This window comes from Caretta caretta, chromosome 1, assembly GCF_965140235.1.
Source record: "Caretta caretta isolate rCarCar2 chromosome 1, rCarCar1.hap1, whole genome shotgun sequence".
NCBI classification, from domain to species: domain Eukaryota; kingdom Metazoa; phylum Chordata; order Testudines; family Cheloniidae; genus Caretta; species Caretta caretta.
In genome coordinates, this window is record NC_134206.1 from 121,722,986 (window position 1) to 121,733,771 (window position 10,786).

A 10,786-nucleotide genomic window follows, 5' to 3' on the forward strand; every position below is an offset into this window, starting at 1 on the left:
ACACAGGCTTTTCTACCACACTCATTACCGTAGTATCTGAGTGCCTTCTAGTAATCCACTATGTTAATTGCATTAATAGTGGTAACTTTGAAAACAATACCACACTCAGAAATTCAAACCCCATTATTCTGTATTTGAATAGGCAAGTACAACATTGGGTCTGAGAGGCCTGTACCTTCAATTAAAATTGATTAATATGTGGGAAACTGTGGAGAATGCCAGTGGAAGGGTGATGTTTTGAATGCAGTCAGAAGAAACCTGAAGAGCAGCCAGTGTAATCAGTGTAAAGGGTGGAGAAGAACTGTGATAGTAACACTGTGTTTGCATAAAATAGAAAACTTTCATATAGTTAGCAAAGCAAAAGCCCTAGACCTGTAGGCCCTGAGTATTCCATAAGCAGAAGATGCTGCAATTATGAGAATTATTACAATATAGAATAATTCTATGTGTAATTCTCACATAATAAACATGTGCTATTCTCCAGTCGTACCTGACTTTATGAACCACTACAGAAGAAAAAAAATGTAACCAAGTGGAGAGGCCTGCAACATAATAAGGACGAAAGAGTGAGCTCATACTTTTTTAAAAAGTGTGTGGTTTGAGTATAAGTCCAGTCATAAGCACTGGGGACTTCTGTTTATTTTTAGCACTCTTATTTTCTTTGGAATAGACAGCCATATCACTGTAAACTGTGATTTTATTAGATTTTAAGCAGAGACTGCCTGCATTAACATATCAACCTCCCACTCCCTGCTAATCTGGCACTCTCTGCTGCTTGACTCTGATGCCTTCTCCCACTGATCTTCCCCTGATTTTGTCTTCACTGTGGAGTTCAATGTGAATGTAATGTTTCCCACCCTAACCCTCAACTACCCAGGCCCTACCCATCTTTCCTCTCTATGCTTGATTCCAACTGCCTTACCTCATCTGTCTTTCCCGTGCCTTTCAATCCCCCTTTTTATTTTTCCTATTCTATTCCAGATTAGGATAGCTCAGTGGTTTGAGCATTGGCCTGCTAAACCCAAGGTTGTGAGTTCAGTCCTTGAGGGGGCCATTTAGGGATCTGGGGCAAAAAAAATTGGGGAGTGGTCCTGCTTTGAGCAGGGGGTTGGACTAAATGATCTCCTGCGGTTCCTTCCAACCCTGATATTCTATGATTCTCCTTGGTTATGTTTGGACACATTTGCCAAAGCCTCATGATGTCCCACCAAAAATTGCTTTCTGATTGCAGCACCATGATAATACATCCTAATGCAGTGTTACCAACAGCAAGCATTTAAAAATAATGAATCAGCCCCCCAAATCATGAGATTTTAGAAATAATAAACTTTAGGATCATTTTCTGTGCCTTCTGGTTCCGGAAACTTTAGGGTTCACATGTTCTAGCTTTTCTCTGGCACCATCAGGGCTAGAAACTTACTTTTTATCCTAGAAGAAAAGCTGGGATTCTCAGGTAATAACAACAAGATTCCAATAGCTGGAGCTTTAATAAAAACACAAAAATATCATGACACTGACAATAAAGAAAAAAATCATATGTTGGCAACACTTTGATTTGCTCTCTTAATCCCGCTTTTGCTGAACCATGCTCTCCCCTCTTCTGTTAATACCTTCAATGCTGCCTTGTCCTCTGTCTTTAATCAAAAAGAAAAGGAGTACTTGTGGCACCTTAGAGACTAACCAATTTATTTGAGCATAAGCTTTCGTGAGCTACAGCTGACTTCATCGGATGCATACTGTGGAAAGTTTAGAAGATCTTATTATATACACACAAAGCATGAAAAAATACCTCCTCCCACCCCACTCTCCTGCTGGTAATAGCTTATCTACAGTGATCACAATGTGTATGATACTTACAATGTGTATGATAATCAAGTTGGGCCATTTCCAGCACAAATCCAGGTTTTCTCACCCCCCCCCCCCCGCCGCCCACAAACTCACTCTCCTGCTGGTAATAGCTTATCTAAAGTGACCACTCTCCTTACAATGTGTATGATAATCAAGGTGGCCATTTCCAGCACAAATCCAGGGTTTAACAAGAACGTCTGGGGGGTGGGGGGGGAGGTAGGAAGAAACAAGGGGAAATAGGCTACCTTGCATAATGACTAAGCCACTCCCAGTCTCTATTCAAGCCTAAGTTAATTGTATCCAATTTGCAAATGAATTCCAATTCAGCAGTTTCTCGCTGGAGTCTGGATTTGAAGTTTTTTTGTTGTAAAATAGTGACTTTCATGTCTGTAATCGCGTGACCAGAGAGATTGAAGTGTTCTCCGACTGGTTTATGAATGTTATAATTCTGGACATCTGATTTGTGTCCATTTACTCTTTTACGTAGAGACTGTCCAGTTTGACCAATGTACATGGCAGAGGGGCATTGCTGGCACATGATGGCATATATCACATTGGTGGATGTGCAGGTGAACGAGCCTCTGATAGTGTGGCTGATGTTATTAGGCCCTGTGATGGTGTCCCCTGAATAGATATGTGGGCACAGTTGGCAACGGGCTTTGTTGCAAGGATAGGTTCCTGGGTTAGTGGTTCTGTTGTGTGGTATGTGGTTGCTGGTGAGTATTTGCTTCAGGTTGGGGGGCTGTCTGTAGGCAAGGACTGGCCTGTCTCCCAAGATTTGTGAGAGTGTTGGGTCATCCTTCAGGATAGGTTGTAGATCCTTAATAATGCGTTGGAGGGGTTTTAGTTGGGGGCTGAAGGTGACGGCTAGTGGCGTTCTGTTATTTTCTTTGTTAGGCCTGTCCTGCAGTAGGTGACTTCTGGGAACTCTTCTGGCTCTATCAATCTGTTTCTTCACTTCTGCAAGTGGGTATTATAGTTGTAAGAATGCTTGATAGAGATCTTGTAGGTGTCTGTCTCTGTCTGAGGGGTTGGAGCAAATGCGGAAAAAGTACAAGATCAAATCCTACATTTCAAATCCGCACAGACACACCCCTGGAACCCCGACCTGGGATATTCTATCTACTACCCAAGATCCATAAACCTGGAAATCCTGGGTGCCCCCTCATCTCAGGCATTGGCACCCTGACAGCAGGATTGTCTGGCTATGTAGACTCCCTCCTCAGGCCCTACGCTACCAGCACTCCCAGCTACCTTCGAGACACCACTGACTTCCTGAGGAAACTACAATCCATCGGTGATCTTCCTGATAACACCATCCTGGCCACTATGGATGTAGAAGCCCTCTACACCAACATTCCACACAAAGATGGACTATAAGCTGTCAAGAATACTATCCCCGATAATGTCACGGCTAACCTGGTGGCTGAACTTTGTGACTTTGTCCTTACCCATAACTATTTTACATTTGGGGACAATGTATACCTTCAGATCAGCGGCACTGCTATGGGTACCCGCATGGCCCCACAGTATGCCAACATTTTTATGGCTGATTTAGAACAACGCTCCCTCAGCTCTCGTCCCCTAACGCCCCTACTCTACTTGCGCTATATTGATGACATCTTCATCATCTGGACCCATGGAAAAGAAGCCCTTGAGGAATTCCACCATGATTTCAACAATTTCCATCCCACCATCAACCTCAGCCTGGTTCAGTCCACACAAGAGATCCACTTCCTGGACACTACAGTGCTAATAAACGATGGTCACATAAACACCATCCTATACCGGAAACCTACTGACCGCTATTCCTACCTACATGCCTCCAGCTTTCATCCTGACCACACCACACGATCCATCGTCTACAGCCAAGCTCTGCGATACAACCGCATTTGCTCCAACCCCTCAGACAGAGACAGACACCTACAAGATCTCTATCAAGCATTCTTACAACTACAGTACCCACTTGTGGAAGTGAAGAAACAGATTGATAGAGCCAGAAGAGTTCCCAGAAGTCACCTACTGCAGGACAGGCCTAACAAAGAAAATAACAGAACGCCACTAGCCGTCACCTTCAGCCCCCAACTAAAACCCCTCCAACGCATTATTAAGGATCTACAACCTATCCTGAAGGATGACCCAACACTCTCACAAATCTTGGGAGACAGGCCAGTCCTTGCCTACAGACAGCCCCCCAACCTGAAGCAAATACTCACCAGCAACCACATACCACACAACAGAACCACTAACCCAGGAACCTATCCTTGCAACAAAGCCCATTGCCAACTGTGCCCACATATCTATTCAGGGGACACCATCACAGGGCCTAATAACATCAGCCACACTATCAGAGGCTCGTTCACCTGCACATCCACCAATGTGATATATGCCATCATGTGCCAGCAATGCCCCTCTGCCATGTACATTGGTCAAACTGGACAGTCTCTACGTAAAAGAGTAAATGGACACAAATCAGATGTCCAGAATTATAACATTCATAAACCAGTCGGAGAACACTTCAATCTCTCTGGTCACGCGATTACAGACATGAAAGTCACTATTTTACAACAAAAAAACTTCAAATCCAGACTCCAGCGAGAAACTGCTGAATTGGAATTCATTTGCAAATTGGATACAATTAACTTAGGCTTGAATAGAGACTGGGAGTGGCTTAGTCATTATGCAAGGTAGCCTATTTCCCCTTGTTTTTTCCTACCTCCCCCCCCCACCCCCCAGACGTTCTTGTTAAACCCTGGATTTGTGCTGGAAATGGCCACCTTGGTTATCATACACATTGTAAGGAGAGTGGTCACTTTAGATAAGCTATTACCAGCAGGAGAGTGAGTTTGTGGGCGGCGGGGGGGGGGGGGGTGAGAAAACCTGGATTTGTGCTGGAAATGGCCCAACTTGATTATCATACACATTGTAAGTATCATACACATTGTGATCACTGTAGATAAGCTATTACCAGCAGGAGAGTGGGGTGGGAGGAGGTATTTTTCATGCTTTGTGTGTATATAATAAGATCTTCTAAACTTTCCACAGTATGCATCCGATGAAGTCAGCTGTAGCTCACGAAAGCTTATGCTCAAATAAATTGGTTAGTCTCTAAGGTGCCACAAGTACTCCTTTTCTTTTTGCGAATACAGACTAACACGGCTGTTACTCTGAAACCTGTCTTTAACCAGTTAGTCCCATTTAGCACTCACTGTTTCTCAAGGTTCAGATTACGGAGGCTGGGGAGTGAAGGAAGTACGCAAACTCCACCCACTGATATAGTTAATAATGTTGGCATTGTAAATAGTCTTCTTTAAGCTTCAGTGTTCACTCCATTAAAATCAATGGAGAGAATTCACAAATCTCTTGAGGAAAGGCTCCTTCAGGCTCTAGAGGGGATATAGAAAGCCCCAAATGCAGCAAAAGCACTGTGGTTTTGCTATGCACACAGACTGGGCAGTGAAGAGTCTGGACATGAGTTTGCATTCTCCTGTGCATTGTAGCACCAACCACTATGCTGCTCACTCTCCATGAAAATGTTGAGGGCATAAGGATTAGGCCAAGAAATATTTGAGGCCTATCCCAATGCGTCTGAGAACTGTACAGTTCCAGCAGCCACAGACTGAGATTCACATTTTCAGACTCACAGGAAATCAAACCGTGGCCTGGAGCACTGGTTACAGACCTGAAGCCAGGTTGTGGGTGTTTCTCTGACAACCAAAAGAGCTAAAATATATATTTAAATAACAAAAGGTTAAATTTGACTAACAAAACTGAAGGGGTCACCACAGAAATGGAATCTAACTCAGTCAAGCCCCTGCTGTTATCCACTCCTCTGGTTTTCTTTTGTATAAATGCCCTCAAGGCTCTGAGGCTAGCACCTTGATCTTGAGTCTAGTTTCCAAAGATGCTGGTAATCCTTGCCTTCGACTCCATATCTTTATATTATCTTCTCAACCTCAGTAGCTTACTCTTCCCCCAACATGAAGCAAGGAATTTGTTTCCTCTTTCTTTCAACCTAAGATCACCTCATTTCAGAACAGCAAAAGAACAGAGCAAAACATGGTAGTGCACTAAGCAGCAGACAGACAGACATCAATCAAAGGATTAAGGAAATACATCTTTTTGTGTTTTATAAGACCCCGCAGTTACTGGATCCCTTCACAGATGGAATTTTTCCTGTACCTCATTTATCACCACAAGAAAAAGCTGCTGTTTTGCTTCATTTCCAAATCATCAACAAACTGATGGCACACCAGGGAATTGTCATAATCCAGCTATTCCAGATGCTCCCCTCCTCTTTCCACCATATCGCCTCCATTCCTGGTCTTATACATTTTCTGTAATGAGTACATTGGGCAATGTTTGAGAAATTCCTCCCCCCGAATTAAACATTAAGGAGGAGTAAAAATGCTTCTGGTTGGGATTTTAAATGGATGATTATCACAAAAGAGCTGCCAGAACAGACAGATTTAACAGCGACAGTTGGTATCTAACAAGGAATGCAAAAGTTGGTCCGATGCACCTCCTTCACTCCCACTCAGTTTCACGCTGGGGAGTTGCCTGGATTTGGTTAGCAGGAAAAGGAGGTGCGAGGGAGGGAGTTCTGCACTGACTATTGCATGAAAAATGTGGAGGAAAGTAGTCTCTTCAACTCTTAGGGTATGTCTATACTACCCGCTGGATCGGTGGGCAGCGATCGATCCAGTGCGGGGGTGTGTGTGTTGATTTATCGCGTGTAGTCTAGATGCAATAAAATCGACCCCCTAGGGCTCTCCCGTCGACTCCTGTACTCAACCGCTGTGAGAGGCGCAGGCAGAGTCGACGGGGGAGTGGCAGCAGTTGATTCACCTCAGCGAAGACACCGCGGTGAGTAGGTCTCAGTACATCAACTTCAGCTACGTTATTCGCGTAGCTGAAGTTGCGTAATTTAGATCGATCCCCCCCGCTCTAGTGTAGACCAGGCCTTAGTCAACAAAAAACAGCTCCATGTTTAAACAGAATTTTTAAGCACACACTGTAAACGCCCGAACTCATTCTTTTTCTGATTTGAACAGCGAGCAGCATCAAAAGCATTTATAAAGACACATTGTTTTGGTGTTCCTCAAGGGCTATTTTTGGGGTTGTAAGCACAGCATGGCTCTCATGTGAGGGCCCAGTAGACTGGCTGTTCTTGTTCAGAGCAATATGCAGAGTCAGAGAGTGAGAGGGAAAAACAACTGAAGGAAGAGATTAGAAGGACAAAAGTCAGATCAGGGAAGGGTGTGGGGGCATAGATTAAAGAAAGATTTTGAGAGAATTACACACATGCAAAGGATGCAGTGTTAATCTGAGGGGAACATAGACCTGACAAAGGGTGAGAGAATGATGCATTATAGTAGAGACAAAAATGTAGGAAGAAAAATAATGTGAGATTGTAGTAAATGGCTGTTTTTTTTCAGTTGTATCGAAAGTTTACTTTATTCAGTGTTTTGAATTCCAGATTTAATGGTGCCTGGGTTACTTCCAGTGCCCAAACAATTAAAAACCTCTGCAAATTTCCCCATTTTTTGCCTGCAGGGGGTGTAATGGCCTGGGCTGGTGGACTGTATGCTCTATGCTGTATGGATTGTAGTGAGTCTGAGAGGTGGTGGGTATAGAGAGAGCTACAGCCAGGAGAAGCAGCCCCTTCCAGAGAAGAGGAAAGCGCAGGGCAGGGAACAAGGAGAGTGCAGTCCAGCTAGGAGGCAGCAGTGTTGCTACATGGTGAGGTCAGGGGAAGAGCCATTGCTGTGATCATGGTTGGAGGAAAGGCCTGAGGAATTGCCTGGCTCCATGGGCCAGCAGGGGCCAAAGGAGTTTGTGAGAGGAGTTTCACACAGAGATTTGGGGGAGTTGTGTAGTCTGTTGTTCACAGTAGCCGAAGCTGGATGGAGCTGGGCAGAAAATGGACCCCCCCCCCGAAATGAACAAATTATTTGTTATTTTTTTCTTTCTAGAATAAAAAGCACTGTCTCCCCCCGCACCCACACTCTGTTGAAAACATGGCCACTAGATTCACATTTAACAGCCACATCCTTATCCTAATCCCAACCCCACATCTCTCTTAGCAACAGCCATTCTACCTCATTACCCACCAATGACAAGCAACGGGGAAAACGCGGTGTAGGTGGCAGGGTAAGTAACCTACTAACTGTACTAGAGATACTGCTTGGTCCCGACACACTGACTAAACCAGAAGATAGAAACAGCCTGTAATAACCAATCCCGCCACCTAGTGGTGAAATGGGAGCCTAACATGACACTCACTTATCAAACACTGGACCACTCCAGTCATTTAAAAAAAATCTTATTGACATATAACGTACAGAATAAATACTGTTTATAATCCTCCTCCACTGAACTGCTGTATTGCACTGAAGTCTTTTGCAAGGGAGATCTATCCACCTAGTAATAACCAGGTGTCCCTGAAGCAGTAACAGAGACATCCTGTGCATTCCGTTTTCTGAAAGCCTTTACTTCCCTGTACATTTATTCTAAGGGAAGCCAAGTCCATTGCAATTAACATGTGTGTTTTACTATATTTCCAAATACTTAATTTGGTGGCCCATTTAGGACCCTTCCCTGAACTCTTGGTGGAAACCCTGAGTATCTGAAGAAATAGGGTTCTGCCTCGTCAGCCCTGGGCTAAAACATCAGAGTGTGAAGGGGCTGCAGTCACAAGGGGAGAGGCTGTGTAAAGCTGTCTTTTCCTCCCTCCTCATTCTCCTAGAGTCTTAAGAAACTGAGCTGGAGGCCTACACACAGGTCCCTAACACCAAGCTTTAAATTCTAAACTGCTCAGCTGCTTTTTCTTCTCAACACCTGGGTTTGGAGAGGGAAGTGGGGGCTCCTGTTACAGGGCCTGCTATTCATGCCCTCATTCTTTAGAAACATGCCAATTTCTGCCTTCTTCCCAAACTCAGCCTCTGTAGATGCACCCTTGTCAGTCCCAATCCCAGCAGCAAGAATTTCTTTCTCATGAACCCCTAGTCTTGCATCTCTCCAACCAGCGGCAGGGAACTCAGTTCATCTCTCCCTCCACTCCTCCCTATGGTGCAGGAACACCCTGAAGCCCTCAAACTTCTCCCAACCTCCCAACCACAAATATCCCTCCCCTCTCTCTCTCTATTGCCCCCTTCCCTTTACTTGCCCCCACCCTAAAAGCAGTTTCTCTCTCCATCCAAATTAGTTAAGCCAATTAATGAGGCCCCGCACAACCTTCCTAAAATCAACTGCAGAGAGGGCACCCTATGGCTAAAATCAGTGGCTGCCATCTCTTTACCTCTTTTTGCTGCTGTTGCTGCTGCTCCTCTTCCTAGTGCTCTCCCTTCTGAGTGCCCCGCCTCACCCTGAACAAGCTGCTTTGCTCCCCCTGTGAAGAGGACAAGCTCCAGCCCTCTGCTCTTTCTCTGTCACCTGTCCCCTGCTGTTAAAGCAACAGCAGCAGCAGCTCCTCAGAGGCTACTTTGCTCCTCCCTTCCTGAAGAGAAAGCTATCAGGAACTCATTTTCAATCTGTAAACCAACATTACAAACATTTTCTTCTTAACATAATTGCCTCAATTAACATCCCTTTTCTAATAGGTGTGGGGCCAAAAGGGGTAAGTAGTTGCAAATACCTGCAAAGTCATTAGAATTATAGCAGTCAAAATAGGCCTGTGTAATTTACTTTCTGCTCTGAGCAATTGGATGTATGTACTGGATGCACACACAATGGTTGTATAGATTGTGACAGGATCAAAATGTGTCTAAATGTGTTTTTTCAAAGGCTATGTAATTAAAATGCTTACATTTGTATCATGCCCAGCATGCATATATGGACAACTCAGTTAGCATATCTACCACAGATTCTTTACTGTCACCTTGCAGACACTGTAGCATTGTTTATTTTAGCACACGAGAGACTGGCCACGTACCTGTGTTAAATTACATTCACATTCTCTGGAGTCACTTGCAAGAAATAAATCACCGTAAATTAATTTTTCTGATTTTTCATACCCACAGATCTAAGGAGCAGTAATTAACCACAAATATTTTAAGTTCTGCTCTAGTTTGCGGTCTAAGGAATATTATTGAGTACTTACAGTATTTGGGGCTGATTTAGAAACTTATGTTAAGCAGAGGAGTGACAGAACAGCTTCCATCTACTCCTTTACTATCTTATTTGGGAGATCCTCATCTCAGGATGAGATACCAGTTTTCTGAGGTTTCCTTTCCAGATGAATTGTCAAGTCGCATGTGCAAAGAGACAGAATTTGGCATTCTCTTCTTTTACTGTAGAGTCTTTCCTTTCCTGCAAGTCCCTTCATTTGACAGATAATTTAAAAAAATGTATTTAAGTTAGTGCTCATGTAGAATTATAGATTCACAGTCTAGGTCCAGAATAGTTGGGATCCAATAGTTTTGGTTTGCTGGTTGCAGCTTTGGTTTCCTACAAAGGGTAATCACAGGGCACACTACACAGCAAGAACTTAGTTGCATTGCCATCAAAAGAGTGGTGCCAATACAAGCAATGTCCATTGCGTGACCAAGATGAAACTTCCAACCATTTTTGAGGGAAGAAATAGAAAAGTGACTGAAATCAATGAAAACAGGGAAAGTCGGCAGTTCTGACAATGTATCACCAAAACTAGTACAATATCTTAGGAAGAAAAGCCATCACTGGTTGTCCATCTCATGTCTCGTGTTGAACAGGAGAACATGATACCCAAGATATAGTGAAAATATAAGGTGATCATTTTTACCAAAGCCAGGTAAAGACCAGTCTTCTGCAGCAAGCTATTGCCCAATATCATTCCTCATTTGTAGCCACAAATTCCTGGAGTGGATAGTCCTTGGGATAATTATGCCCATGGCAGAACAGCTTTTGAGTGATGACCAGCCAGGTTTCTGACCAAATCAAAGCATCTGTGGCCAAGTAC